The sequence below is a fragment of the Perca flavescens genome, chromosome 1 (genome assembly GCF_004354835.1).
Source record: "Perca flavescens isolate YP-PL-M2 chromosome 1, PFLA_1.0, whole genome shotgun sequence".
NCBI classification, from domain to species: domain Eukaryota; kingdom Metazoa; phylum Chordata; class Actinopteri; order Perciformes; family Percidae; genus Perca; species Perca flavescens.
In genome coordinates, this window is record NC_041331.1 from 22,155,560 (window position 1) to 22,182,942 (window position 27,383).

The 27,383-nt window shown below is 40.7% G+C and overlaps 1 protein-coding gene across 1 annotated transcript in view; it reads right to left on the minus strand.

Moving 5' to 3' along the window:
• Positions 1–27,383, minus strand: part of apba2b (amyloid beta (A4) precursor protein-binding, family A, member 2b) — an 81,582-nt gene that overhangs the window by 33,425 nt on the left and 20,774 nt on the right. Inside the window, exon 3 of the mRNA XM_028587202.1 lies at positions 16,800–16,847. The gene's annotated coding sequence lies outside the window, so the exon portion shown is untranslated. The remainder of the gene's footprint in view (positions 1–16,799; positions 16,848–27,383) is intronic.

Here is a 27,383-nt window from a genome sequence, read left to right on the forward strand (position 1 = left end):
CCAGGATGAGAGCAATAACAGTTAATGTTACTTGCACTGTATTTGAACAACCAACTAAAAGTTCAGAGTATTTTTTATTTCTGTCAAGCACACCCACTGTGCTTTGTCATCCATTTTGTAGCCATCCCCACGCTGTTGTGCCATCCAGTTGCCATGAACAACTGCCCTCAACTCAACTGCCCTGTTGCTGTTTCCACCCCCCCATTTTTCCTTCATCATAATTACATTCTCCATCACCAGAGATTACACTGGTTAATTAGCGCTACACAACCTGGCACAAACACATCCCCTCTAACACACACACACACACACACACACACACACACACACACACACACACACACCACACACACACACACACACACACACACACACACACACACACGTTCCACAGGTAGCCAAGTCAGAGGACAAAGGTTACATGTGCACACAAAGCACAAGTACAAATACGAGCACTTCCATGGAGGTTACTGATCACACAGTATTTGTAAATGCACACACAGACAAATGGACACACATTCTGTACAACTGATCAAATATAGTAACATATATCTAAAAACGCTATTTTGTTTATCATTTAAAACACCTAAGCACCTAAAAAGGTTTTCACTTAATGAATAAAAAATGACCTCCGCTTGTTAACATCTAGAAAACTGTGCAATGACTGTATCTCTTACCTGAGGTCCTGAGCTGGGATACAATAGTAATGGGATCTGTTCTAACAACGGCCCCTTCCTCCCTCCCATCTCTCTTTGCGTCACCCTTCCCCCACCAGCTGCTACACAGCATGCACCTCCCTGACACGGCCCTCCTTCCTCCACATTATATCCCAGCATCCTCCTGTAGAGACCCAGCCCCGCCTTGTTCTATTCCCCAGAGCTGAGGGTAAGGATTGGTAACTATGGGTAACTGCATCCCCTGGGGACAGATACCCTTTGACCTCTTCTTTTTTGGCCTTTGTTGACAAGTCGTTTTTTTGGTGCGGTGTTGTTGCAACGTTTGTTCTTTATACTGTTCCAGAGTGCCACAACAACTGCTGTGAATTTTAGAAATCCTCTAAGTCCCTAGCCAGGTGGCTTTTCCCCAAATCCCTTTTTCTGAAATGTAATAGGTATTTGACTGTTTATTGAATTTAGATTTGACCGTTTATTGAATTTGCATGCATTTGTATCACAAGACACACAGGGTATCTGCCCCACTTGTTTAGTACCATTAGGACAGATTTAGAATGAATTATCTATTTTATATGAATCTTTTTTTTTTTTTTTTTAAATATGGTTTTTGAGAGTTGGAAAAACCTCAGTCAAACTCAAACTAAAGACACTGCTATAACATGATCAGCATCTTAAACCCCAGGCCACCAGGATGCCTTTTCTTCCACAACTAAAAAATAAGCCCTTTGTGAAGAGGATATGTTCGTATATTGTGCAGGCTTCCTCCTACAAGATCTCTAAATTGCCCATGGGAGTTTAAAAGACTGTGTATCACAGTTGGTCTCTCCTGGACAGGTTGTTTCTCTGTCGCCTGCCTAATTTATGCAGAGAGACGTTTATAGCTGCAGCTGGACAGCTGGTAAAGGGCGGTCTCCACAGACAGACCTATTTATGTCTGCCACAAAAGCACTTCATCTACAGTTAGATAAAGCTTAAATTACCCTCAGACCCTTGTTTGGCAGAAAAGATAGATAGATAGATAGATAGATAGATAGATAGGCTGAGGAGAGTGGACTGCTTTTAATCACAGAGTGATAGAAGCAGTCCGAAAGCAGCAGATGGTTCAGTCAGAGTGAGGGCATCAGGAATACTAATGTATAGTAACTGTGACCTCTGTTCACACCAGTGAATTAGACAGTAAGGCTACGTTCACACAGCCAAAAGTTGATCTGGCGATTTTCCGCAGGGTGGTGCAGCGGTGTGAGAGTGTCACTTATGTCCCATGTCTGTGACGTCCTGTGTTGTTCTTCAACCCTCAAATGTAGCACAAGTATAGACTTTATATCTCCCAATTACTGTTTTCCGTCAGATCATTTATAGATTTCCACCATCCCAACTGTACTTGAATGCAGCTTTATTTCAAAGAAAAAGAGAGAAAGAAGAAAACTGTCTTGTGGCAGTTAAAGAGGCAGTGATGTTTCCTGTTTTCCTCGCCGGTTACATGATACGTGACGAGTTGAGTTTGTCAAAAAGTTGACTCTGTCAACACTTTTCACTGCAGACTTTTTTTCCGGGCCGCCCCCAGCGGCACATCCTGCCGCAGCCTAAACGCACTACCCCAATTCAAAATGAATAGAAAGACCTGCGTTTTTGCCGCGCGATCTGACGCCGACAATGTGAACGCAGCTTAAAGGCCATGGGGCGAACCTCTGTAGATGGCACACGCGCTACGAGCATGCACAGAGACATTTATGAGATTAAGCCAGATAACCAAGAATTTGATATCCACTTCTTGACATATATAACCGAGAAATATTTTTTTTTAAACTGTCTAAAATAAGTCTAGTTTGGTTAAACCATTCTTAGTCACAACATCTTTTTATTTGAAATATAACCAAACAAGGAACTGAATGGTTTATTTAGTTTATTATATTTCACAAGAAGTGATTGATTTCATTTTGCTGGGTGGTAGACTAAATAAACACTGTTAATATTAGTTGAACCACTGCAAAGTTGAAGTCCTTAGTCTACATAGCTAACTGCAGTATTAGAATACTTTTTGTATCTTTCAGCAGTTTTTACCTGATGGCCAAACCTTGACAATATTCTGCATTCTTGATCACAAATTAAATTGATTATAAGAACAATTCTCTGTCATTTCTTTACCAAAGTACTTGCAATTGCAAAAAAAGTTGATTTTTTTTGGTATACTTCTTTCAAAATAAAAAGAAACTTTTTCGGGGAGAATAAAACTACTCTGGGCTGAGTTTTCCTAGTAATCTTACCAAAAAGGCTCAGGATGCTGCAAATGTTGGTATAATATGAAAATGGCTGGCTGGTGGATTTAAGACCAAAAAAATAATAATTAATTGAATGAATCAAATTTGAACATATAGGTCAGTGGCTTGTTGATCTTTACATTGTTAGTTAATTTCCTAACCTGGGCTGGGACTCACATTCATACAGTTTGATAAAGTACTTATTAGACTTTAACTTATCATTGCACTTACAATAACGAGCATAGCTGTCCTCAATTTAGGTCATAGTGTCGTCTCATCTCCGGTTTTTCCAGCTTTCAGCGACTTTAGAGTGGAAAATCGTTACAGCGTACATTGATGTTAAAATATATACAGGTTGGCAGGACGGTCTGAAATGTTTTGCACGGTTTTTCGCTACGTTTTGTTGGTTAATGTGAGATGTTCGAGTCACACACGTCTCGTCTTCTCATATCAGAAACGGAAATGAATTTGGCGACGTAGTGTGGTCTGCATTCTTTATTCTTTCTCCTCACTCAGTATTAGCCTTCTTAAAATGTGTCCCCCTGAATAGTGTAGTTGAATAGCCCTGCTGTAAGCTTTGTACAGTCACATTTACCTGGGCAGGGTGAACAGCTCTTATGCATATCCAGTGCAAAGAGCCAGAGGCATGAAGGGGAAGGGGGTGAAAAAGATTTACATTTGGGCCACCAAAAATTTAATTTTCCCAACAGAATAAGGGGCTTGGTGGCCCATACAGCCTGTGCTTAAAAATATTAGTATCTATCCCTGTGTATGTAATTTAAGTAATAAAAAAGGTTGTTTTTTCGGAAAAAAAGGAAACCTCTTTTGTATATTTGCTATTGCTGTTTACTGTAAAACAAAAGTATTTGTTATCAGATTAATCAATTAAATAATTGGTAGAATACTCAATTACTATATAAAAAAACAATAGCTGCAACTGTAGCCCTCCTATCTTCTCTTATACTAGTGGCAGCATAACTGCAATATACCCACTTGCCAATGTACCATCTTGATATTCTCTTTCCAAAGACCAGCTGCCTTAAGTTTTGACAGACAGACCAAAATAGTTAATTCATGCATTATTGGGAGAAATCTAAATTTCTGAGATACTTTAAACTTAAAATGTATTGATCCATAAAATAATCTCTGCTGCCCTTCATGAAGCTGCCATCCATCATCTTTATTAGGGTCAGCTCTGATCACATGATCTTATAAACATTTAACTGTATATCTTTAAACTACCCTTACAGCACTTCCACATCGTTAAACATATGTTGACAAATCGTGTAATAACCCGACCATGCCGAGTTGTGATGCTTGTAAATAAAGAATAATACACTATCAGGGAGAGACGGGCGAGAAAATTAGTTTCCTCTCAGCTGTCTCATTGAGATTCACTGTTTGTTCTCCTTACAGCCTCCCACTTGCTTCAGGACGACAACAAGAGAGCGAAGCGGGAGATGGAAAGAGAAGCAAAGCAGAGACTTGAGAAATGTGTGAGCAGCAGGAATGGCATAGGACCACAGAAAGCATTGCTCGCTCCCCCGCCATTCTGCCAGCCAATGTCCATCTCGCCACTTCAAGCACAACACCACAGACACACCCTCCTCCTTCACCCTTGACTGTTACCATGGAAACTCTTTGTTTTCCAGCGCAGTCTCTTAGAGGACTGTCTCAGCCAATCACATAACCCCATTTACAGAACAAGAACAAACATTCAAACTAATATGGCCTCTTCTTTTTTTTTCTTTTTTTTGAGGTTTTGTAACATAGGACATACCGTAGTTTACCAACACTCTTGGTGTCAGCTGTGTTAAGTACATTTGTCCTGACAACAAATGAAGGCAGAATGAATACACCAGATGGATTGTTCCTTTTGTGTGGCCCAGCATCATTTAGCTTCAGGAACACATGCAACAAGCCTCCACAGTTTCACAGTGGTGTAAAATAGTAGCCAAGACACGACTAAAGGAGACCTTCCCCAGAAAAAGAGGAAATTGATTAGCAAACCGCAAACAAAGAGGGAGTATCAAATCTGGATAAAAAAATAATAAAGAAAGAAATGTATACCCCAGTTGTTTCTTCTGATTTGTTGAGGTTTATTTTTGGTTCAGACTGAAATATCCTCACAACTGCTGCCTTTTACAGACATTTATGGTACCCAGAGGAGAAATAAGAGCCTAAGGACTTCTGGCAGGGTTCAACAATAAGGGTTGACCGATGGCCTGGAGCAAGTAAAACGCCACGTCAAAATTAACTTGAATGTGAATGTTCAAATTTTACCAGCCACTCAATACATTATCATTGTTTTTTTGGCTGGTGAGTGAAGCAAATCTACCAGTTTGGATGTTGCCAAGTACAGTAGGCCTTTGAGTCAACAAAGTCATCAAATTTTTCAGCTAAATAAAGAAAGTAATGCTAATAATATTTAGCTCAGCAGGAGAATTGTGAACACTTTGCCTTTTTAAAACTTGTTGAATGTGACCACTAAATGCAACCAAATCACTTAGGTTAACTTCCAGTGTGAACTTACTTTAGCTTGTGGACTCTGAGGGTGGCCAGGTGGCACATGGGGGCTAGGTTGGCCTACATTTAAAAGGAGGAACATGAAACAATCTCTAAAGTTTGCCTGGCAACAAGCCCAGCCTGCAGAGAGCTAAACACAGCTAAATAGCCCCAGAGGGAGACCAATACTGGGGCAATTTCACAGGGTTTAATTGAAGCTGTCAACTGGGTTTGGTTACTGATGAGAGGGAATGTAAGAGAGAGTGAGACAGATAAATGTAAAATTATGAACTTGGGAAAAACAGAAAAGGCTGCTTTGACATCACCCATTTATTGTCTGGACTGCCACCACTGCACCCATGTTAGCAGCAGGAAAAACACTTCTTTTTTTTCTTGGATTTAATGAGAAATCCTCCCACAACCAGGCAGAAATTTGACAACAAAATACATGGGTATTAATCTAATAGCCAAATAAAAAAGGAGGGACATAATAAAGATTATGGAGATGCTGCTAATTAAGTATGGGAGTTTGTTCTGTCTACTGATACAATATGGAGTAAAAGCATGCAGGACAAAAAAAGCTGGCTATTTATTTTTGTTTGAAAGGGGATTAGTCATTTTTTGTGTGGACCTGACAAAAACAGTACAGAGCACATAAATCTCAGGAACTGAGAAGCATGATTATGAAATGAAAAAAAAGCACTTTATAAAACTCATTGGTGCTTAAATAATCATAAATTAAGTTATGATCCAAGTTTTAATAAATGAATATATTAATCTTGTTTTTATACTTATTCTACCATCTAAAAGTAATTTGTGACTAAACAGTTAGGGGTGGGAATAACCAGAGATCCCATGATACAATATTATCACGATGTTTCACAATACGATATTGCGATATTCTGCGATATATTGCAATTTATTACCTTTTTTCCAACTTCAAATTATGTCCCCAAAAGAAAAACAATCAAAATAAAATGTTTCCTTCCCTGTTTGAATATATACTGTACTGCTGCAACACAAAGGTGAAAAGTGTATCTAAAATAAACCGCCTATATTAAATCAAAAAGGCCTTCTCTGAGAATGCTTAAGTATACGATACAAAAACTATTAGATCATGAAACCGATTGCTACTGTACAATTCTTTGGTTTATCAGTGAAGTTTGAACTACACTGCAGACTGGATTCCCTACTCACAGAGTGACGGCTGCTCATATGAACGAGTCCAGCGTGGGTTGAATGCACATCGGCAAGTCATCAGTGTTACATACGTCAGTTTTTTTACATACACAGTTTTTGTCAGCTAAACTCAACTGCCACGGCCCCTGAAAGGACACCTCGCGGTGCCCAGTAACTGCTATTTTGCAGTTTCAGAAAAACAATTCTGCCACAGACCAGGAAAAACCTGATCTAAAGTCAGTGGCGCGTTATTAAGATGCTATTTTAGGGGCGCATGCTTGGCCATAATGTAGCGTGAAAAAGAAAAATATTACTGAAAATGCGCTTTAGGTGTTTGGATCGGTCAGGAGGCACTTTACAGTACAGTCCTCAAAAAGTCGCAGCATTCTTTGTGGCTTGTTGTGTTTTACACAACATTTCCATGAATCATGGATGTGTTGATGACATAAATGAGGAAATATTAGAGGACTTAAGGAGACGTGATGTTGAACTACGGTGGGATTGGACACTTGATGCGCTCCTGGTGGAGCAGGTGGACGGAGATGGAGTGGGGGGGGAGGAGGAAGCGGCACAACGAGAGCAGGTGGTGCGTTTGGAGGCCCACACACCATGGCTGCATCGATCCTCTCCAGACTTGAGGAGATGCGCCCGAGAGGCCGCAGCAACATCGCCACCCGGCCAATTCATTAGCTAAGAGATGCGGCATTTATTACTTTGCTGCATCTCGGACAGCTCCCGCTGGCATGCGCCAGGCAAATCTGCCGTTATAATAGCAATCCGCCATGAAACAAGCACGCCTGCTCTTAAAGGGAATCTGAGATGACGCTCTGATTGGTTTATTGCACATTACGCCCAAACCACACCTAGCTACTTCAGACCAACCCATTTTAGATTTGCGTCGAGCGCAAGACTCATTTATCCCGCCGGTATAATAGCAACAGCTGCCGAGATCCGCCCACAAAGCTACTTGCGTTTCATGTTTGATATTTGCGTTTCAGATCGTTAAAATAGGGCCCTTTGTCTGCTAAACCCAACTAGCAACGGCCACTGATATGACCGATATGGTGCAGATATGGGGCTCTGTAGCTGGTTACCACTAACCTATTGTCTGCTCAACTTAACTACCAACTGCCGCTGATATGCACTAAGCTCACAGAACTCTGAAGCCGGCATCACGTGACCAGCCAGCGGTAGCCTAATTTCTAAGATATCATACAAATTGGTTTGCATACATTTTTCATGGCTCACATCTATTGCCAGCGTTGAGGTGCCGTCTCGCTCTTACTCATAGAACTGAAGTTAAAGTTAGCTACTGTTTCTCGCCGTTGCGGCCACCGCAACAGAACTTTCCCAGTGGAAACAGTGGTGCAATTACAGGTTTTCCTGTCCTTCTTAACAAATATATATACAGTTGGCATATAATATTTAAAACTGTAGGCAAATGTGGCGCTGTGTCTCCCCTTCATGTTGCAGGAGAATGTGTGAGTGGGGGCGAAGTTGCGTGGAGAGCGTGAGATGCAAACACAGGCCCCACAGCTTTACGGAAGAAATTGGTTATGTAATGCAACATCAAACTATAACGATGTGAACGGTTTTGTCTAATCCCATATCATTATAAAATCGATATACCGCCCAGCCCTAGCAAACAGAGAACACTAAGCCATACTGGTCTGTGACAATTCCTCCTGAATGGTCACTCAAAGTCTGGAAAGATGAAGAAGAGAATTACTGCCTTGCTTACACAATGGTCCACCTGATCCCTCAGTAAGAGGTCTTTCACAATTCTGTTTCTTATTGACCCTTCTCCAGAAACAGCTCCCTCCTCATGCCTCTAATCCTCAACTTTTAATCAACAGAAGTTATTTCACTCTCTTCACCTCTGGCAGGTCCTTTCAAACCAGAACAACGGCAGCGGCTTGAAACTGTCGAGTCCAGTGACTTCATTGTTAATGGTTAACTGGCAATAATGGCCGTTTTGCCTCATAATTACATTTACAGACTGGACAATGCACCGCAGTATCAACTCTAATTTTCCAAGAGGCAGCTCAGAAATCAGACCACAGCCAAAACAGCATGTACTTCTACTCCCACAAAGCTGTCTTCCACATATACAGAATCCTGAGAAAAATGCTAATAATATTCATTGAATGTGGTGATGGTCATTGTATTCAGTGACGGCACAGAACATAGCAAGCAATCTTGGGCCGAGAAATATCCCCTTATCTTGTTGAGAGACAGACAGGCTACACAGTAACAAACAGGCCCGCTAGTGCAGTTTGGTGGCAGGCAAATGAAATAACTTCTGGGTTCGGTCAATCACACAACCCCTCAGGGAAAACAGGAGGAAAATATTCATCAGCTTTCATATCACAAGAAGGAATACACACACACAAACTGTAGTGCTCACTGAATCTAGACTCCCTTTTTCCACGTCTATACATGCTTAGGCTACAAGCATTTGTGACTAAAATGCCTTGAAAACAAAGTGTTTACTATAATTAACTGTTAATTGAAAAAAACAAACAATGCTTGTGAAGAACAGGGTTGAATGGTGTACTCCGTTTTGCAGTGATGCGATGTGCGAGCCCAACCGTGCACACGTCTGCACATCCTGAAACAGATCATGAGAGCATGCACCGTGCTGAGCTTTGTGTGAGTTTTTGTTTGGTTTCAGTATCACTGCTGGCCAGCTGACCGAGCTGAGGATTAATCACGCAGACCGCGTCCACACGGCCACACAGAGGAGCAACACCACTCCTGACAAGAACAAAAGACCGAGAGACACAATGAGGCTTGGTTTTGATTTTCAGTCCAGTCCCCATGTTGCACGGATATTTGTGTGTGCACAAATGTGTGTGTGTATTTCTGCCTCTGACCTGTAAGACGGCATGTGCTAACAGTTAACATAGTTAGCTCTAGTTTCTTGCATCTGACTGCAATGTGTGTGTGTGAGAAATTGTCACATCAATCCTCCTGAAGCAGTGACAGGTTCAGTTGGGGGTGTCACAACTCCCAGCATCCTTTATGCTTTACTGAACCCAAGGGAAACACCCTGAGTCAGACTGGAAGATTGAAATCTGCCCACTCCACTCAAATAGACACACTAACTAACTAACTAACTAACTAACTAACTATATATATATATATATTTATTTAATTTATTTATTCACACACACACACACACACACACACACACACACACACACACACACACACACACACACACACACACACACACACACACACACACACACAAACACACGGCCTAATGTCCCAGAAGTAGCCTTGTAAGTTTTCCGTATTCCCCAGAAACTGTTCTTTTATACATTCTATTCATTTCGAGAGACAGAAAAGCCATCTGTGAGTCTCTACATATCAACTATAAAGCTATGCTAATGAGGTTTGGGAATCTTTTCAGATGTGAAAGCTTGGAGAAAACAAGGAGACAATAATTACAGCAGCAAGCGCAGTTTGACAGAGGACGCAGCAGCCCTGCTATGTAATAATGTATGATTCAAAGCTATTTTAAGATTGCGGATTTCAAAACCTAGATTTCTTTGGGGAAATCTCACTCTCATTGCTCAGTGGAAGCTATGCCAAGCAGGAACACAGCCAGTGCATGGGTTTGGTAACGAAGCTGGCTCTGAATCAGTGTTATACCTAGCGAAGTGGGAGAACATGTAGGCTATCTGCTCAGATTTGGCATCATTCACATTGTGTCTGTGCCATTAATAGTGAATGTCAAGTCCTTAGCACAGGCGTCTCTACCTAGATTCTCTAATTGAATGCGATACCTCTAACAAATACCTTGGAATTTGGACTCAAATGATTATTCTATTGTCAAAATAGTTGCAATTATTTTTGTATTGATAAACTAATTGACTAATTGTCACACACACACACACACACACACAAACACACACACACACACACACACACACAAATTTCACAGTATTATCGGAGAGCAGTGCAAGTGTGGGCACACTTTTCAAAACTTCACACAGTGTTTGCTGCAATATAATATAATGGCGAGATCAAGGTGCTGTTAACTTTACACTTCCGAGACAGATGGGCACAAAAGCGTTCTCTATGCCCTGGTGACAGACTGAGGTTGGAGGTTGTAGGGCAAGGAAACTTTATTTCTATAGCACATTTCAACAACAAGGCAATTCAAAGTGCTTTACATAAAACATTAAAGAGAAATTAAAAACGGTCATTTGGCAATGGCTTGAATGTAACGGACGTTCATTAATATCAAAAAGTTACACACTAAAGCTTTAAAATAGTGTTAAAATCTCATCTTGTTCTTGTGAACCCACTATCGTGTATCTTCTCGTTTCGTGACCCCGAGTATCTTGTCACGCCCCTACTGCAGATTGTACAGATTACAGAGAAATAAAAAACAGATGTGGCTTCAGGAGATGAACGCTTGGTCTAATAGTTATAAAGCAAAAAAAACACTGACCATTAGCCTGCAGATGGCTTTTTGGCTGCAGCAATGAGGAATTAATGCTCTCAAGTTTTATGAAATTGATGAAACAATAAGCAGCAAAAGGTCATGAGTAATTAAACTAAGTGCAAACAAACACTGGTGACACTTGGTACGGGCTGATGATAACATTCCTTTATCTACTTCACATCTGTCATTTGAACAAAAGTAATCTTTTGCAATTCAAACAGAAAAGCTGTTGAAAACACAGCTACCTTTTATTTATGTATTGTTATACCTCTGTTTATTCCATACTCTACTACTGCCATTTCTGCCTACTCTGTAGATACAATGCCTTTTTCAGGCCTGGATCCCTTTTTGTTGCTCTTCCTAGGGTTTCTACCATTTGTAAGGGCACAACGTTTTTCCTTATCCTGACTGAGGGTCTAAAGATAGAGGGTGTCATTTGTTGTACTGACTACAAATCCCTCTGACACACACTTGTGATTGTGGGCTGTATACACAAAATTTACTAGAATTGAAAAGACATTTCACTGTCACTCAAGTGATTGTCATGTTTGTCTGCAGTAAAAATATAATTGTATCCCAAAAGGTAGTGAAAATATTGACTTTCAGGATTATGTTTTCACTGATTATGTGTATGTTCCATCAGTATGTTCAAAATGTCTGAGAGAACTGTCATGCTTTATATTAATTTTATGAAAGGTCAGATCTGAGGATAAAGGCCAAAGATGGCAGCTTGTAGATACATTGCGTCAGTCGTTTCACTGTGATGTGCTGAGTACCAATGTCACTGTCCGTTGGGATCTAATCTCTATAAACGGATGTCTGCATTTAAATGAAGAATCTGTAGGCAACGGGGCACGATTTTGACAACGGAGGAGTTCTGGTTTCCGTAGTCCGAGTAGTATTGACCAATCACGTTTGAGCGGGCTTTGGTTGCCTGCAGATAAACAGTTTGTGTGGAGAGCAAATTAGTCGGAACAGATTCGCTTCTGTCGACGATTTAGCTTTTTATAAAAATCTGTATTAATTTGCACGTATTGGTTTATAGAGATTGTGAAACAATCCGAGCGAAGACGCCGGCTACGTTGAAACCTCAGAAAAATTTATAGGTAAAATCATTGTCCGACCGATAGCCGAAGGGTTCAGAGATTGCTTTGGGATGCAGCCAGGAATCATATCAGAAAGAAAAGGGTCTGACAGGGATCAGCAGGGCTGGCTGACCAAACAGCAGCACTCATCCCATGACGACAGAAATCTGGATTATTGCAGCTCTCATTTGAATCCCCTTACATCACATCGCTCTGTATTTGGTCCAGCTACTCTCTAAACCTAAAACCACGGAGCCCCCCCATTTAGCCCCTATAGTATTAAGGGGCAGTATAGTGGCCTTGTGGATAAAAAGGTCACCCTTCAGCTGGGAGGTTCACCTGCTGAGGTTTCTCTGAGCAAGACACTGAATCACCACAGGTCCCCTGCACTTTGACCAATTTTAGACAGACAATCTATGACTCTGACCTTCCCTTATCGACCTACAGGAGTGAGTGAATGAAGTGGTAACTTTGTCAACACACCATGATAAGTACTTGCGTGTACATCATTGCAGAGCTGAGGTAATCTGAATAGCCACTGATGCAGTTTGGTTCTAGTTCATGACGGTTAGTTTAGGATGGGAGCAGATCATTACTCATCTGATAACAAACTGTCCATTTTTAACACATTAATAATATAAGTCCTTGTTGAGCATACCCAAACAAGAAGACCTCTTTTTATGAAGTGTAATGAAATTTCCACCACACAAAACAAATGCATAATTTTAAGCAAGTTTGGTTCTATCAGTTTATAGGGATCATTCAGATTCAGGGTTTTTCCCTGCATAGAGGAATAAGTGGCACCCCCCCCAAAGACATTTTCGCCAGCCCCAAAGGAAAATCACCAGCACCAAATTGACAAGTATTGAGAATAAAAATAGCAATTCAAATCCTCTCTACTGCAATTTACCAAACAAAACATGCAGAACAAACTTGAATAAGAGAGCTAATCTCAGTTGTATCGCCAGAGTGGGGCTGTACTGGCCTCTCAGTGATTTATAAATAAAAAAAAAAAAAATAGATTTTTCAACAGCTTTGTTAATTTGGGTTTTATTTACTTAAGCAAAATATTCTTTTTTATCAAATTGTCAGAAATAATAGGAAAATGAATAGATTTCGGTCAAATAAGGTAACAGACTCATTGCCTTTACTGTACGCGGACCGCGTACTGCCATGCATAGTCCGCCCCAAAGTTCATTCTGAGCCAGGAAAAACCCTGCAGATTATCTCAGTATATATTGGTGCACTTTAGCTGAACTATAGTGCGACGACTGCCATGTGAGCAGGGGGGACGAGACACAATTTGCTTGGTGGAAAACATTACATTTGTTCACAGCTTTCTTATAATACCTTAGCGGGTTCTCAAATTTGACTAAACTACAAGCAGAAGAATGTTCATGCTATATTATGATGCAGACACAGACCCACATTCATACAGTACATATACACAAAATACCGACTGGCTTCTTTTAAGTGTTCAGATAATTGCAATCCCCAATAAGAGCGGAAGAAAGGAGAAGAGAGGGAAAGCACATATTGTTTCTCAGAGTTAACAGCATATGTGATGACAGATGTGACAGACTTCATAGCGTGGTATCAATTTCCACCATGACTTCGGGGTTAGTTATCAGTACATTCAAAGTGTGGTATCACAGAAACCAGTGTACACATTAATGGAGCTGCTCTGGCTTTTGATGATTTATAACAACTTACGAGACTGCCAGATTCTTTGTCCGTCCCTTCATCTTCAGAGGATTTATTCAGAATAAGTGAAGCATAGCAGCTGGCAAACTGAACACATCAATGCACTGCACTGGCTGACTCAAATTCCGAATACAGCCATTCCCCAAAACTAATCTACCGCTAAAGTTCCCTGTATGAAACCAAACAGCCATGGATTTCCCATATCAGTGACATGCAGATGGATGGAGACCTATTCTGAGGCGGTTCACGGACCTACTCAAGTGTGAGTATGGCTGTGAGGCTTATGTCAATGATATGGTTCTGCAGCCGTAGCTCCTTTTAGACCACATTGTGGGTCAAAGTCTGAAACCCAGAGCAAACAGCCCTGCCTCTCTTTAATACCTTTATAGAAAAGGATGTGGCCAAAAAGTAGACAAGTGGAATGGATTGAAGTTGGTTGATGATGGACGATACTATACTAACAAAGGCTGTGGTACAGTATCAGGATGATACAGAGCTCTATTAATTTTAGAGATGCACCGATTGACCGGCTGGTGACCGGAATTGGCCGATTTTCACGTCATCGGCCATGACCGGCAATCCTGCCGGTCAGTCTGACATATGCCGATTTTATGCCGGTCAAATTTACTCGGGCGCCGCATGATTTAAATCGCGCAACATCAGCACCACACGTGCACATGCAGGGTTTCCGCTATATACATGTAGCAGCGGCGCACTGCCGCTCAATCAGCGGTTAACGAAATGTCATAAAGTCGTAATTATACATGGCTCTGCAGAGCTGTCTGCTCTACTGATCTCAGGTGAACAGTCAGACGCTCTCTCTCCGCTCTGAGGCTGAAAAAACTGGAACATGAAAACTGCGCTCACGCGGGTCACATGAAATATGACAGCTACAGTTTATCGGAAAATAGCGAAAACACTGACTTTGATGAATTTACTGTTTATCAGACCCCAGATGAGACAAGAAGCTAACGTTAGCGAACGCTGTGGTCCCTCTACCTCTGACGCCCCGCTGTAAAAAAAGAGAGACGCTCTATTCCTCTGACACGTTTTATTAATGTTACTGTTTAAAACACTTTCCAGGTGAGTGGGGATGCATACCGCTCAAAACCAACATTAAAAACGTAGTAATCTTCCCTCAGCGTTTAGTTTTGTTGCTAAACTGTGTGTAAAATGAATGGTGACGTTAAATGATCTGTTTCAGCACTCTAGGGTACCGTCTAATTGCTGGATTGTTCCGAGATAACTGTCGCTAGCTAACGTTAGCAGATAAGCCTGTTGACAGCAACGGTAGTGTTCAAATTTATGCACAATGACACATAAAGTAAACTTGCTAAAAAAAAAAAAAAAAAACTACACGCTGTTTTCAGGTAACGTTACAGTTGACGTTCAAACAGGCCTGTGTGTGTTTTGAGAAATATCTTAAACTGCAAGGCTATATTTTATTTTTATTTGTTATTCATACATACAGAAGTTTAGTTTGCTAAATATTATCAAATTCTTTTAGTTGGATATTGGATGTGAAAAGAAGGAAATGGTTTTTCCGTAACATTGCACTTTAGATGTGTGTAAATTTCCCACACCAGGAGTAATTTATATAGTTCTATTTTATAGCAATCGATTATTTATTCCAAAAAATGTCTATGTTCTATGCAAAATGTAAAATTTTCTATTAAAAAAAAGATAGAAAAAAAATATTTGTATGTGCGATAAAGCGGTCAGAAAAAGAAAAATCTGAATCGGCTAAAATCGGTATCGGCTGATCAAACTCAATGAAAAATCAGAATCTCTAATTAATTTCTCACTAGTCTCTAGGAGGATGGCACTGTACCAGGGTAGATTAATATTCTAGCAGAATATTAATAAATAATGAACAGAGGTTCACAACACTTTGGATTGCTCAACTGTTGTTTTTACGTCCTGTTCCTCCACCCATATACAGTAGGTCAAGCCAATGATGCTCATCTCCTCCTCCATCAGCACACAAGCTGCCCGCTTTCTCATGCTTTCCTCCCTCTCCATTTCATTCCTGACTTTTTACCCTGTACTTGAGCTGTATTTACAAAGAGCTAAGTGATGTAAACGTGTATCTATCAAAATATTCCAATAATGTAACTTCTTAACATATTTACAAATGAGATGACTTTACCCATACAAATAAATGGACATCCCATTGCTACCACTGACTCCCTTAAATTCCTTGGAACACATTAGCAATAACCTGAAGTGGAAAACTAACACTGAACACATCATTGCAAAAGTTCAACAATGGCTGTACCTCCTTAGATTAAAAAGTAATTGGATCAAGCAACAACTTCTTGTGCTGTTCTACTCAGCCATCATTGAGTCCATCATCACATAGTCTCTTACAGTAAGGTACAGCAGCACAAACATGTATACATGAAAAAAAAAAAAAAACTGCGGTGACGCAACAACTGATTGGTCCCGCTGGTCCGTGACATGGTAGCGTGTCATTTCCCCCTACACATTTGTGGTGCAGAGAATAACGGCGGCTAATAAACTATCCATCTTTAACTGTCATTAGTAATGTGATACGATAACTGAGCAGGTCCATTTTACTCAGCTAGTTTAGCCAGAGAGGTAAATGAACAAATATTACATTACTTCTCTTGTGTGTTTGTAGCCTACGCCTCAATGGCGTGACTTAATGGACAGCCAGGCAAGTTAAGGAGCTGCCTAGGGCCCAGAGGTTGCACTGTGTCTGCCTGTTCAGCGCCCAGCAACAGGTCGGAGTGTACCAGTACACAAAAATACAAAACATTGGACAGTGGTCATCCTATCCTTATTGTTGTGTACATTTGTCTAAACTGTCTACAATTTGGGAGAACTTGACTACTTATGTGGCACTATACAAATTCCTCCCACTATTCAGTATACTGTAATAACCTGCCAAGGCACAGTAAAGCCAACTCACTGATATCCGTAGGTAGGCAGAGCAGCTCTGTTTGCTCCAGGCAATGGCCTAAAAAACAAAAGGAGAGTGAGCGTCAAACTGAGCATCAAACTGACAACCCACATAAAAGACAATTCAGCATGAAGATTGAGCTTTGATCTCTTTCTCCTAACACTCTTCTCTACACAAAACATTATCCAAAAATAGTATATAATAATAATAATAATAATAATAATAATAATAATAATAATAATAATAATAATAATAATAATAATAATGGTTTAGAAAGATATCAAACCAATACTTGTAAAGTATGTATATACAATTCTTCTGGCAGAGCTGAAGTGAGATGTGCTTCAGGACTTGTGATCAGCCAAGGCCACATCTCATCCTCAGTCCACCTGTGACTAGGGTTGGGTACCATTTGGATTTTTACTTTTCCGATGCCGAACCGGTACTTTTAAAACGATTCCGAAAAACTGAAAAATGCACATTGAACAAAACACCCAACTACAATAATTTAACACATAACAGTTACACTATTAACAAGTAACAACAAAATAAATGTTGAGTTGGTATACCAACCAGCTTCAAACTTCTTTTGCAGAAAAATGACCATATTTGCCTTCGATGGCAAGATAGCACACCTCTCCTGACTTATGGCATGTCCTTCACAGGAGAAAACTCTCTCAGATGGTGTCCAAGAGGCCTGTACACATCCAGGTATGAGTTTGAAAGGGCAGACAATTTGCTGTCCTGCCTCCCCCACCACCAGGCTACAGGGTCTTGTCCTAAACGATAGACTAGCAGAGCAAGTGTAATGTAACTGTCTGAGGGACAGTGTTATAAAGATTTGCTCTTGTGGTCTATATTTCTGATAATTTCATATTAAAAACATTACAAATTTAATAAATAAGAGTTTAAAAAGGGGATGTTCAATTCAAAATTGTACAAAAATATTTTACTTTAAAATAAGTGGGTTTGAATGTTGTTCTGTAGTACAAATGTCATTTTTTTATGTGGAGGTCAAATGACCAGAGTTTAATGAAGGCCACACCTGTTGCATTGTGGGTCGAAGACAGACAGAGAGAGCAAACGTGGCCGCAGAGACACATGTACGGCTTCAAATTAAGATTATGCACGGTTCAAGAGGCGCACACGGTAATTTTGCCCTTGTATTTCAGCCTTGTCGCATTTATGTTTAATATTGTTGTACTTTCTTTACATTTAACGTATTGTTGTGAAGCTAACATTGTGGGCCCGTCTAGTTGGTGAAACGTGTTTTAGAGACTGTGAAATGACTGGTGGAATTGCATTTGACTTATTGTATTTATGTGTTTATTTTCTTTTAGTTTTCACGGTGTCTTACGATAAAACCTGGAAATAAATGAACAAGGACATCTGTATGATGCGTGGCCTTACTCAATTGGACCAGTGTATTTACATGTAATATGTTTACTAGCGATCACGTGCAGTCAGTGAATGGTTAATATGCTTTCATGTCCGTTTTGGTGAGCCCAGAGGGGAAATATGGCATTTTAAAAGTAGCCTACATTTACAGTAGCTAGTAGGGGGAAAAAAATCGATACAGCATAGTATCGCAATATTTTCTGTGGCAATACTGTATCGATACACAGACACCAAGTATCAATCTTTTATTATATATGTGTCGGTCAGTTTGTCTGCTTGACAATCTGATTTTGCAGCAATACAATTGAAGTGAGATGAACAAACAGAGAAATGTATCTTTTTAGATAAAACAGATGTTGACAAAGTTTCCTTTTGGGGACATAATAAAGTATCGTGATTGTATCGTAAGGCCTCTGGTGATTCCCACCCCTAGTAGCTAGGTAAGTAACAGCTAGTAACAGTAGACTAAAGAGAAAGTGTGATATTTTTACGTCCGTTTCGGAGCGCGTACAAAAAGCCGTCTATCAGCTGGGAGATTGCATTTCGCAGAATAGTGCGGCCATGCACTTCACACCGCGAGGGGCACGTGCGCCACTCGGCAGAAAAGGGAGAAAGAAAAAAAGAGCCTGCCGCTGTCCGGAGCGACAGAGGGAAAATATTTCAGTCGGAACCGAAATGAGGAACCAAAATTTGCGTTCTAATCCGGTCCGAATACTACAGTTTGCGTAGGAACCGGTTCCATAGAGGAACCGGGTTTCAGTACCCAACCCTACCTGTGACAGCCTCAAGTTGCTGTCCCCACTCAGCAGTTGGGTCAGATTAACCAAAAACACACCAACAGCATACACACTGTTGGTGTTAGCTTGATTGCCAGCTAGGGGTTGTGTTGACTGAAGTGATAAGGGGGTAAAGAACTAGGCAAGCGTGAGATGTGATGAAGACAGCGGCAGGTGTCGCTATGTGCCGTATGACAGAAAAGCTAATATGAGGATGCCCAAATAACACAAAATCATAAGAGATGTCCACTTCGCTTTTTTATTTAATTACTTACTCAATATGACATAAAAAAAATTGCTTCAAAAACAAGCTGGCTTTAAACAAGAACTCAAAACAATACAAGAGATTGTACTGTTTTATCTGGCAAAATGTTGGAGACAGGGAATAAAGCAAAATAGTCTTGAACTGCAAGTGATCAACACTCGTTGACTCACGAAATGACAAAGTTTGGTAGATAGGACAAGAAAAGAGGACAAATTCCAGAGTGTAATACGAAGAATAAAGCAGCTATAGAACATTGTTTTGATTTTCCATTTAACTGCCTGAAGGCTTAACCAGCTTAAACTGACATCTCCATGCTTGACTCCAACACTTAGCCTAACCTTATTCTTAGCATTACTCTGACCTTAACCCAACTAACTACTAAAGTCTGAGTCTAAATCCTTAGATTAATACATTCTTATTCTTGTGGGGACCATATTTTAGGTTTCCCCACAAAGTGATGGTGTGAACAGATTGCTGTCCCACACAGATTGTGTTAAAATTAGTTACAATGACTGTCTCTCCTATCTAACCACTGCTCTAGTTCACCATGGCTCTGCTCCTCCTACTTGCATACAGCCCTGAGGCTTGTATTGGTCCTGCAGGACCAAATCACACTGCAGCACACTGCAGCTATACAGTGCTTGAGACAAAACACATTACTTTTATGACCAACCCAAAAGGAAAAAAAACAAAACATTTAGAAATAGGAGATACTCGCAATTAATAAATCTATAATGTATTCCCAGATACATATCTTGGATACTGGGAAGCAAACATGGCAAACCACATTTGTTTCAGTTTCTGTATTAGCCTAAATCCAGATACATAAATTCTTTTTTTTTATCAATAACTGCTATTGCTAACCCTAACCCCCTAACCCTTTGCTTTTCTTAATTACCTGACCAATGTCATAGATCATCCATGACTACTCTTACAGTATTCAAGATTTTTTTTACTGTAAACAATCAAACCAGAAACTACCCAGGCAAATCAGAGTGCACATGAGTATGTGATTGTATACAAAATAGATATTTTACAGAGAAAATGAGCAGATTATGAGCATGAGCGTACATTTCATCTAAACATTGGATGAAGTGATTATTTTCATTAATACAGATTATGTTGAGGCATTAATAAATGATTCTCCGTTGTGGTGCACTGAAAAATCTTACTTCCGTTTTTCTTTTCTCTGTCATGGTCTCTGGCCAACAACACAGCTGTTTAAATACAAGCTCCACCACGCGGTCATATTATAATTAATAAATTATCTTGCGTTTTCCATATAAAGATTAGGTTTTATCTGGGACAGAGGACAGATATTCAACGTCAGTAAGCCCACTGATCTGCCACTTATACAGCAAAACACAACAGTAGATCTACAATATTAGCCTGATATTAATTTACATATAGGCTTAATGTTAGTTGTAGTGGGATCCGACAAACTATTAAACAAGCTACTACGTAGCACGTTATAATCACTAACATAGCGGACTCATGCACTTTATAAAAAAATAAAAATAAAATATTGCTTATCTTTTTTGTCTTTAATTAATTAATGACTCCGCATCAACTGTATTAAAGAAAATAATCACTTCATCTGATATTTATAGTGAATAAAATAGCCTTGCCAGCCTACTTACTGGAGATCCACAACTAGTCTACTTTAGCGAATCCAACTGCGTTCCCTCGTTCTCTCCCACTGGACTTGTTGCATGTGTGGGTGACATAAAGAAGGCAGTGGACCAAACCACTGTGAGGCAAGGGAGGGGGAACAAAAACATTTTTAAAACTTTAAACGCATTTTTTTGCCTTTGCATTGTTTTACCACTTACAATTATTTTAAGTATATATTATTATGTTATTTACAATACACAGCATATTTTTAATTATATTTGTAGGGGGAGGGGGACAACCCTTAGATGGGGTGGGTCCTAACCCCCTTCCCAAGATTTCCGCCTATGATTATGAGAAACCCCCACTGCCTATAACGCTCTCCCCCAATTACCTATTCCAGCCTCAAGCAGGACTTCCGGTTGTCATGGCAGCGTGAAGTCTTATCTCATCTCCTCTGTATTCTCTCTTTTTCCCGGTAATTTTACCACGCCACTTTACTCGCAGACGTTCAGGTAGACCACAAAGTCGCTTGAGTGTAACTTTTTGGCCTCATCTATTAACAAAATGAGCGCTAAACCGTCTACCAGAACCAACACCACCTCCTGGGTGACATCCGCTCTGATGTCGCATCAATGAAGGAAGAAATCCTGGTGGAACTGCGCAACTCGGTAACTGCCTTGAATGCTGCCGTCTCTTCCAACAGTCCGAGAATTCAGGATATAGAAGACAACCTATCCACTGTTGACGGAAAAGTTGGTCAACTAGAATTTTACTACTCCACGCTAAAGACTCTGCGTGAGGGGCTGCAGTCCCGGCTGGATGATTTGGAGACCTGGTCCCGCCGGCAAAATATCCGTGGATATTGGAATCCCTGAGAAGGCTGAAGGGAGCCAACCCACCGCGTTTATGGAGGCCTTTTTAGTTGAGATCTTTGGTGCCGAGAACTTTCCTTGCAAACCTGAGGTGGATCGGGCCCACCGCGCATTTAGACCGCCTAATCCTTCTTGCCCACCACGAGTCATGATAGCTCGTTTGCACCATTTCCAGACTAAAGAATTACTACTTCGCCTCTCTTGGAAACGGGCCGGCCACCTGACATATAAAGGAAACAAGATCAGTATCTAACCGGACTACAGCGAGAACCTGGCTCGCAGACGGGCTACTTTCATGCCGGCCAAATCTACTCTATCAGGCGGGACTTTTCACTGTTACACCCGGCCACTCACTGCTTCACGTTCAACGGCGCCAGACAGGAGTTCAAGTCGCACAGGATGCATGCTCTTTCATCACAAGAAACGTCCTGCCTGCCCTAAAGGACACCATTGAGGAGAAGGGGGCGGCAGGTAAAAATGACTGATGAGACTAAATTGCCCACTTCTCCTTCTTGGCTGGAGGTCACATATTCATAGGACGGGATCTGTGACTTATATGGTGTTTCTCTTGTGCTGAATACACTGCTCCCGCCTAAATAAGTGAGTAACGGATGACTAATGTAAGGTTTCTGTGGACGAGTCTACTGATGCAGTGCCTGTTCTAAAGCCTGGTTCAGACGGCAGGATAATTAGGCCGATTTTAGCCCCGATTCACCCCTCCCGACAATCCTAAGGATGCTCCGATTATCGTAAAATAATCTGATCAGATATTCCTGCCGTGTGTGGTGTGTTAAGACTGCTCTCGTCTGCTCGGAAGGACGTCGGGACCGCTACAATCTCAAATCGGGGATATCCAACATGTTGGATTTTTTTGGCCCAAATTCTCTTTGTGTGTGGTGTCCCCCGGGGACAAACGAGCACGCAGCCTGTGTAAAATAAATAAAGTCGATGGGCATAACTACATCCACAACTGCAGTCTACCAGAGTACATGGAAACGAATATATGAACGTTTATTTCAACGGTAATTAGTCTGTGTAATACGTAACAACATTTCTATGAGAAAAAACTAATCACCTCCATATCATGATGTAGCAAGTATAGTCCATGCTCGCGTTGTCTTCTTTGACCATTGCCTTTTCTTTTGATAACTTTTTTTTCGGTTAAAAACCAAGGGGGTAAGCTTCGCTTCAGAACTCGAGCCATCATGGCGCCATTTTGTTGCTAACTGGCCATCACCTCCTGTTAGCATTCCGCTGACCGCCATTTTTTTTTTACGTCACTTGATTGCGAATAACTTTACATCACAAATGTTTGAAGACTCTATTTGTCCGTTGTTTAGTTCCAAAGAAACAAGACAATGTATAAAAGGCTTCATTACCTTGTACCTCACGTTATGGCTCCGTAGCAGACGTTTTTGTAAAAATAAGTTAACGATTGTGTCATAACCAAGTGACTTACTGTCGCATAGTAGAGGAATTACCGTATAGTACAGGAGAAGCTTGCAGGCAGTTTTGACTTACATGAGATGTTTAGGTTTAATTACTAATGTTAACTAGCATGTTAGTGATCAATAATTAGCCTGTGCCCATGTTATCTCCTTACATACACTTACATCTACACCTATATCTGTAAGATTGGGAATGATTGAGATTTCTCTTGGCACAGCTACCAGAAAACTTACAACTTTCAGACACGTTGCTCACGTCACATTCTCTCAGTTGGAGGCTGCGCAGTAAAGCTGGCCATCACCGGAAAAGTGCTTCTAATAGCCTTCACTGGTCTCCGTCCAGAGCAACGGGGTCTATTGGTCCATTATATACTGTCTATGTTAAAAACAAACTACAAACTATCGCCACTGCATCCTCTTCATCCGCAATGATTGTTTACTCTGAAGTCACGTTTGATCTCGAGGGATTTTGTGAGATTTCCCGTCTGACCTGGGAATGCTCGGGAGTCAAATCGGTTTGTGTGTGATGTGTTGATTTTGCCGTGTGCTGCACACCACACACTGTATGACCAAAACTGTTAGACCCGTGATTTTTCATCACCGTGTGTGGGGTCTCTCAGGATTGGAAAATCGGCCGACAATTTTAAAATCGTCCCGTGTGAAGCAGGCTTAAGGTTATCCTTAACATTTGTTTTTTCAGTAACCTTTAATTTTTATTTTATTTTTTCCCTCTATTACATTGCATAGCTCTTCATTATTAAGGGTCTGTTATTTTGGTCTCTCTTTTTTTTTATTGTCTCTGTTCACAGAGACTGACTGTTGTTAGAATGTTAGAGTAGCAAGTCCAGTGCACTCCAGGCATGCTCTAAGGTTTAGCTGGTTAGTGCACCTAGTTTGGGTAAGTGCCTATAGGGTGTGGGGGTGGGTTAACATTCCTCTTGGGTGTTTTTTGCATGTTATTTGTCTGTACCTCTTTAAAACCCCTTTATGAGTAGTACTTGGGACAGAAAAATTGAGTTTACCACATGGAATGTGAAGGGCCTGAATAATCCCATCAAAAGGACTAGGGTCCTAGCCCATCTTGCATTTCTCCAAACTGATATAGCTTTCATTCAAGAGACACATTTCGTACTATAGATATAGCTAGGATGCGAAGGAGCTGGGTTGGAAATATTTTTCATTCTAAATTCAACAAAAAAAAAAAGGCGCTGCGATTTTTATACATAAAAATATCCCTTTTGAAGCCAACAGAGTTATTGCTGACACAAATGGCAGATTTATAATTGTTTCGGGCCAGCTCCTGCGTAGACGTGTTGTTCTTGCCTGTGTGTATGCTCCCAATTGGGATGATAATAACTTTTTTAATAACTTTTTTGCCTCTCTCCCGAACATTGATGACCATGCCCTGATAATTGGTGGAGACTTCAACTGTGTTGTTAAGCCTGAGCTGGACCGCTCCTCACCGAGACTTGCTCCACTATCCAAAATGGCAACTTCTATTAATAGTTTCATTGAGCAATACAGCCTTTTTGACCCCTGGCGCTTAAATTACCTAACTGTGAAAGCCTTCTCATTCTTCTCTCCCATACACCATACCTATTCCCGTATTGACTTTTTTCTTCTCAATACCAAATTTATTCCTCTCACCAGCCGACCAGTGTATCATGGTATAATAATTTCGGACCACGCCAACGTCAATCTGGCTTTTCCTAACAGTCCTACCCCACCCAGATCATGGCGTCTTTACCCCCTCCTCCTATCAGAGGCTGATTTTGTAAAATTTATTGAGACCCAGATCATGTTTTTTGTCAAAACCAATGCTTCACCTGCTGTCTCACATAGTACCTTTTGGGAAACTTTAAAGGCTTATTTAAGAGGCCAAATCATTAGTTATTCAGCACATAACAAAAAGAGACAACTGGCTAAAGCTTTCAGAGGCCATTGCCAAACTGGATGGTAAGAATGCCTCTCCCACTCCAGAAATTTACCAGAGGAGACTCAGTCTCAAAACTAAATTTGATTTGGTGTCGACAGCGCAGGCTGAGCAGCAGTTCCTCAGGAAACGTTATTCCATATTTAAGTACGGGGACAAGGCAGGCTGGTTTTTGGCCCATCAAGCCCGACAATTGTTTGCAACCCAGCGAATAATTCCGATAGAAACATCTTTAGGCACTGTAACCTCCAATCATGAACAAATTAATGGTACATTTGCTGACTTTTACAAAAACCTATACACTTCTGAGTGCAATCCCAGCCCTGCAGAAGTCAAACTGTTTTTTCAAACCCTGATTCTGCCCTCTTTGAACAGTGAAGTGAGAGCTGAGCTTGACCGTCCGCTTACATTGCTGGAGATTCAAGATGCTATTAAATGTATGCAATCTGGGAAATTTCCAGGGCACAATGGGCTGCCGGTTAAATTCTTTACAAAATTTTTGACTAGCCGGTCACCCTTACTCCTTGCCATGTACAATGAGGCCCTATCTTCAGGCCATCTCCCACAGACTTTGCGACAGGCTTCTATTTGTTTGATACCAAAGGATGATAAAGACCTTACTCAGTTACCTGGTTCATATCGACCTATCTCATTACTGTGTGTTGATTGCAAGATCCTCGCAAAATGTCTGGCTAAGCGTCTTGAGAGGGCCCTCCCACTCTTTGTTTCACCCTGTCAAACTGGATTCATGCAGGGCACGCATTCTTTCTCCAACACACGTCGGCTCTTTGACGTTATTTATTCCAAGTCTGAGACAGTTATGCCTTAACTTGTGCTATCCTTGGATGCTGAGAAGGCGTTTGACCGTGTGGAATAGGATTTTTTGTTTTGTGTTTTACATAGGTTTGGAGCTAACTTTATTTCATGGGTTAAATTACTGTATTCGTCCCCAATAGCCTCTGTCCATACCAACGACAACTCCTCTGCTTATTTTTCTCTTTTTAGAGGAACTAGACAGGGGTGCCCATTGTCCCCGCTACTCTTCAACGTTGTTATTGAGGTCCTAGCGATCTCTCTTCATTAGTGCTCAGCTTTTGATGGAATACGTAGAGGGGGTATCACCCACAAAGTATTGCTTTACATGGACGACCTTCTTCTATTTCTATCTAATCCCAATATCTCTATACCCAACATTCTAGCTAACCTGGGACAATTTGGAAAACTTTCGGGCTACAAACTCAACCTGGAAAAAAGTGAACTTTTCCCAATCAATTTCCCAGCTTTTAACATTCCATCTACCGTATTCCCTTTCAGGACGGTTGGTGCGCATTTCAGATATTTAGGCATCACTGTCTCACGCTCTATCCAACAATTATGTTAGCTCAATTTTGCCACCCTAATTGAGAAATGTAGAACGGATCTTGAACATTGGTGCAGCCTGCCTCTGTCTGTGGTTGGTCGTATTAACCTGATAAAAATGAATATTGTGCCTTGATTCTTCTATTTTCAGAACATCCCCATTTTTATCCCCCTGAGGGTGTTTTCTCAACTGGATAAGTATCTAACTTCATTTGGGGTGGTAAGCCACCGCGCACCCGTAGAACAGTTATGCAAAGGCCCAAACGTTGCGGGCGTTTTGCTCTACCCAATCTATCCATTACGGGCCAGTAACATTCAGAGGGTTATTGAGTGGGTCACTCTGACCCTACAGTAGGGCTAAAATCATAATCATGATTAATCGAACAAGTTACCTCGATTACGATTATTGAACGATTATTTAAAAAAAAAAAAAACCTTATACTGTAAATATGTTCACGGTTATTTTTTCTAATGAAAGAGTGCATATAATCCTATCTTTGTGATTCTAAAATAAGGAAACAACACACAGATAGTAATTAATGCTTATTTATTAAATATTTCAAACAACTGAACTGAAATCTACAACAGTAGATTTTACAATGAAATAAAAACGTCTTATATTTATTTTATTGTAAATAAAATAAATTATTGTAAATATTGCCAAAATATAACTTGTATCCTTTGTAAACCTTTTGATCTTCCTCTCAGGGATATTGTCCTGTCACTCTCTATGCATAAGCATTTACTCCAGGTTCTCACTAAGAAACACTAGCATGTTTACCTTTTCAGGTTTCAGGCTATATGCTGTCTCAAGGCACCTGTTGCGCAGCTTCCATTCATCGTCAATGTAGTGCAATGTAAGGCTCAAATATGGGTCCATCGTCCTACTTGACCACAGATCAGATGTGGCTGCAAAGTGCTTAACAGA